The sequence below is a fragment of the Narcine bancroftii genome, chromosome 6 (genome assembly GCF_036971445.1).
Source record: "Narcine bancroftii isolate sNarBan1 chromosome 6, sNarBan1.hap1, whole genome shotgun sequence".
NCBI classification, from domain to species: Eukaryota; Metazoa; Chordata; class Chondrichthyes; order Torpediniformes; family Narcinidae; genus Narcine; species Narcine bancroftii.
The window spans coordinates 14716468-14720619 of NC_091474.1; the positions used below are offsets into that span (position 1 = coordinate 14716468).

A 4152-nucleotide genomic window follows, 5' to 3' on the forward strand; every position below is an offset into this window, starting at 1 on the left:
TAAATCCAGAACAAAGGGTCACAGTCTAAGAATAAGGAGTAAGCCTGTTAGGACTGAGATGAAGAGAAACTTGTGCACTCAGAGAGTTGCGAGTTTGTGGAACTCACTACCACAGAAAGTTGTTGAGGCCAGTTCATTAGATGTGTTCAGAGGGAGTTGGATTCAGCCCTTATGGCTAAAGGGATCAGGGAGTATGGAGATGAAGCAGAAATAGAGGAATGAAATCATGTTCAGTGTTGTATGAGCGTATGGTGGACCAGGCGTGAAGGGCTGATTGGCCTTCTGCTCCTATTTTCTGTTTCTAACAGCTTCATTGGGAAAGTTTCCATGCCAAGATATCCAACTATAGGATCGTTTCAGCCAATAAACCTTTGGTTGACCTGCCAACATGATACCTGTTTTTATTTCAAGGTCTCTGGAACATTCTAGCTGGAACTTTCCCTGTGCAGAGAGTCCCAGGAGCATAGTCACAGGATCCACTCGCTCTTGTGTGGGCTCCCTCTGGTGTTGACATTGATGTGTGCTGCTAGAATGTATTTTCAAATCAAATCAAGTTTATTATCATCTGATTGAACAAGTGCAACCCAACAAAACAGTATTCTCCGGTCCCCAGTGCAAAAGCATGCAAACCCACAGCCAGACATAACACACATATAGGCAAACAATATATTTGTAGGACAAATATTCATATATAAAAATAAATAAATAAATAGATGTTAGCGTGAGCAGTTCTTTTGCTCGTGGGAAGAAACTGTTCCTCAGCCTGGTGAAGCTGGCTCTGATACTTCTGTATCTCTTACCCAATGGGAGTAGCTGAAAGATGCTGTGTGCAGGGTGGAAGGGGTACTCTGTGCAGTGTTAAGACAACTATCCCGGTAGATCACGTCGTTGGGGGAGGGAGACTGCAATAATACTCTCTGCCACTCTTATGGTCCTGTGGATTGACCTCCGATCTATTTGTCTGCAGCAGCTGTACTGCAGTGTGATGCAGCCGGCCAGGACACTCCTAGAGAAAGTTGACGTGATGGTGGCTGGTAGTCTTGCCTGCTTCGGTCTTCTCAGGAAGTGCAGTCGCTGTTGAGCCTTCCTGACATTTGCACTTGTCAAAGATGAGAGCATTGGAACTACTTTTCTGGGGTGCTGTGATGCCTTTGTCCCTCTGCTCGGATAACTGCAGCATGTGTAAACTTGTGTGCTGAATCACAGTGAACAAAACATTACTGATAGAATTGGTGTCAGCGGACCGTGCTAGCTGTTTGATGTCATTGGTATCATTTTGTAGCTCAGTGCTCCAGTCCATGTTCTCATTGAACATTACAAGGCGAAACAAAAATTTGCAGGAGGCACGGATTCCATATTCTGTTACCCCCAGCTCCTCCCAACACACTCCTCGTTGCCATTGCCATCCAACGTGATTCTAAAATGAGCATTAATTATTTATTTAGGGATTAATTGTTGTCTAATTTCTCCCAATTAATCTTATAAATGGTTTTTTTTCTGATTTGCAGTTGCAAATTCCATAGTAATAAGTGATAGTGGGATTTTGCTATCTTTAAGACTTCTGTATGAGCCATTGCTTGCAGAACTGGCTACATGAATAAGGATATTCCTTGCAGCATTCTATAACTGGAAATGTTTAGACAATCAGAACGGTTTGTAAAAATCAGCATAGCATGTTCGGTACATGAAAGTGCCAGAGATACTCAGCAGCTCATGCAACATCCATAGAAAGCAGAAGGCAGTCGGAATTTTGGGTCTGAGCCCTTCAGGAGCTCAATGTCTTCTGTCTTTTACCCAGTTCTAACAAAGGGTCTTCAAGCTGAAATGGCAACTCTTTTTCACATCCAATGATGCCTGCTGAGGATTCCCAGAATTTTCTGTTTTTATTTTAGAATAATTTGTGCACTGCTTTTACGACAATAATGTTGATATTCAAAAAGAAGATGGTAACAAATTTTTAAAAAGGTATTGGTGAAGAGTATTTGGGCTTGAATGGGATGCTGCTCAGCACATTTAATATTCTAATTCAAGGTTCAGTTTTAAGCTTGGCGTGGGGAACGCTGAGGCTTCACAATTAAGGTTTGTATTTTATACTTAGAGTGGGGGAGGGATGAGACTTTGCTATTAAGGATTTGGAATTTATACTTGGCATATAAGATGACCCCTGGTTTTGGGGTGACAGTTTTAACATTTAAGGATTGCCTTATACTGTAATATATATGGTAAGTTCAACATTAGCAAAACCAAGGAGATGATTGTAGACTTCAGAAGGAAGTCTATGTGTCGTCTGAGTCCAGCGTGCCCGTTGAATGAAGTGATAGGAGAAGGTATTCGGTTCAACAATCAGTTTATTACACAGCACAAGAATAAAGCTTAACAGAGCTCTGGTTCAGTCGTTAGTTCATAGGTCACCTGCACAGTGAGCTATTCCCCAAGACTGACCTCTACTGTCCAGTCTCTACAGTTTATATAGCTCAACCTTATCATACAGAACAAAAGTTGGCTTCCTTTACTAGATTTCATTATCATACAGATTTTTTACATAAGATTTATCACAAGTAATCTCCTGCTCTGCAGATATCTGGGGTGTAGAGCTCCCATCTTGATCCTCAAGGAATATCCTGTTGTTTTGATCAGAAATCAATTCATATTTCTTTGTTCTCATCTGGCCATATTCTTCTGTTCTATTCAACACCTCCTTCTGTTTTAGCCTTCTTGCTGAGTTAATTTCTATTCTCTTTGTTTCTGACAGTCTCTGTCAGGATTCTCTTTGTTCTTGTCTGGCCATCGGCTCCTGTGCTCATCAACACCTCCTTTTGCCTTAACATTTCTACTAAATTGTTTCATACATATTCTCTCTTTTGTATTTTGGGAGCAGGCAATTCTAAACCTACTGTAATCAGCCAACTTTGCTACATACTGTGGCTGCCCCTTACATACATTACTCTTTCCCTTCACCATGAGGTAAATATTAAATTGTTACATAGTACTGGATTAATGTGTACAAAATGAATAGTACATAAGCATATATTCTACATATCTTCTATGATTAATTAACCCCTATATTCTAACAGAAGAGAAACGAGGTTAATGTTTCAGGTTACTTTTCATTCATGAAAGCCTTTTGATGAAAGTTTATTGACCTGAACCATAAACTCTGTTTCCACCTCCACAATTCCAGCATTTTCCTTTGCTTGCAATTTCAGAATTCTAACCTTGTTCACTTCTTGTATTTGCATCTTCATTTGTTTTCCTGGTCCTTGCAAACTGAGATGGGTTAAGAATGAAGCAAGTTTATAAATTGAAGTATTGATGTCGTTCACATCAGCTCAAAATTATGTTTTTTTTTGCTCATTGATTTTGCAGTTCAGTGCCCTCATTTGGCATCAAGTGCCTGTTCTGCCAACCTTTTCACTTGGAGGTGCTGTTGGAAGTACTACAACTCTGCATTGAAGACCTTCTGACAGCACACCGCAGCGGAACCATCAAAAGAACTTCCTACAGCATTTGTCTAGCCAGGTAAATGCAAATGAATCATCAAGGGTGCAATGTCTTTCTAAAGAAAATGTGTTCTCCCCCAGGCAGGCAATGGTCAGGTGTGAACAGGTGATGATCTGCAAAGTGAACCTTGAAGTTTAGTGTTGGTCCAGAATAGAAATGCTTCTGACTTGAGGAATGGTATATAGACAGTATGTAATGAGGTGTGACACCATTTGGTATGTTTCAATATAAAAATATAAAACGTACATAGAACTATGGAAAATGTTGCAACAATGCCATTTTAAAAGCATTCCTCAGGATAAGTGAATGTAACATTTCATGATACCTACTCCACTTGTGAGTTGATTACCAATGATCTGGCTGTGGTATGGATCAGACAATTAACTGTGTTTCGAGCTCTGACTGGAATATCATTTCAATCTCTTCTGAGTTTTTACTAATGTAAAAACAAAAAATGGGTAGATTTGCTTGGTGAAAAGTCCATTCAATGGAAAACATTCAAGGAAATAGATTACATTGTTCAGGGATTTGCTGAAAACAGTGGGAATAATATTGTTCACTTTTAGTTGTTAAATGATTAAGTGCCAAGAAAGATTCAAAATATTGCATATATTAAGGGGAATACCTCATTTTTGCAAGTTTTACTTCCAG

The 4152-nt window shown here is 39.7% G+C and overlaps 1 protein-coding gene across 30 annotated transcripts in view; it reads left to right on the forward strand.

Moving 5' to 3' along the window:
• The window catches only part of LOC138735739 (disks large-associated protein 4-like), a 482104-nt gene that overhangs the window by 249043 nt on the left and 228909 nt on the right, over positions 1–4152 (forward strand). For 29 of the 30 annotated variants that reach the window (XM_069884077.1, XM_069884055.1, XM_069884063.1 and 26 more), the window contains one exon: positions 3367–3519. The exons of the other annotated variant lie outside the window; for it this stretch is intronic. The gene's annotated coding sequence lies outside the window, so the exon portion shown is untranslated. The remainder of the gene's footprint in view (positions 1–3366; positions 3520–4152) is intronic. 30 annotated transcript variants of the gene reach the window in all.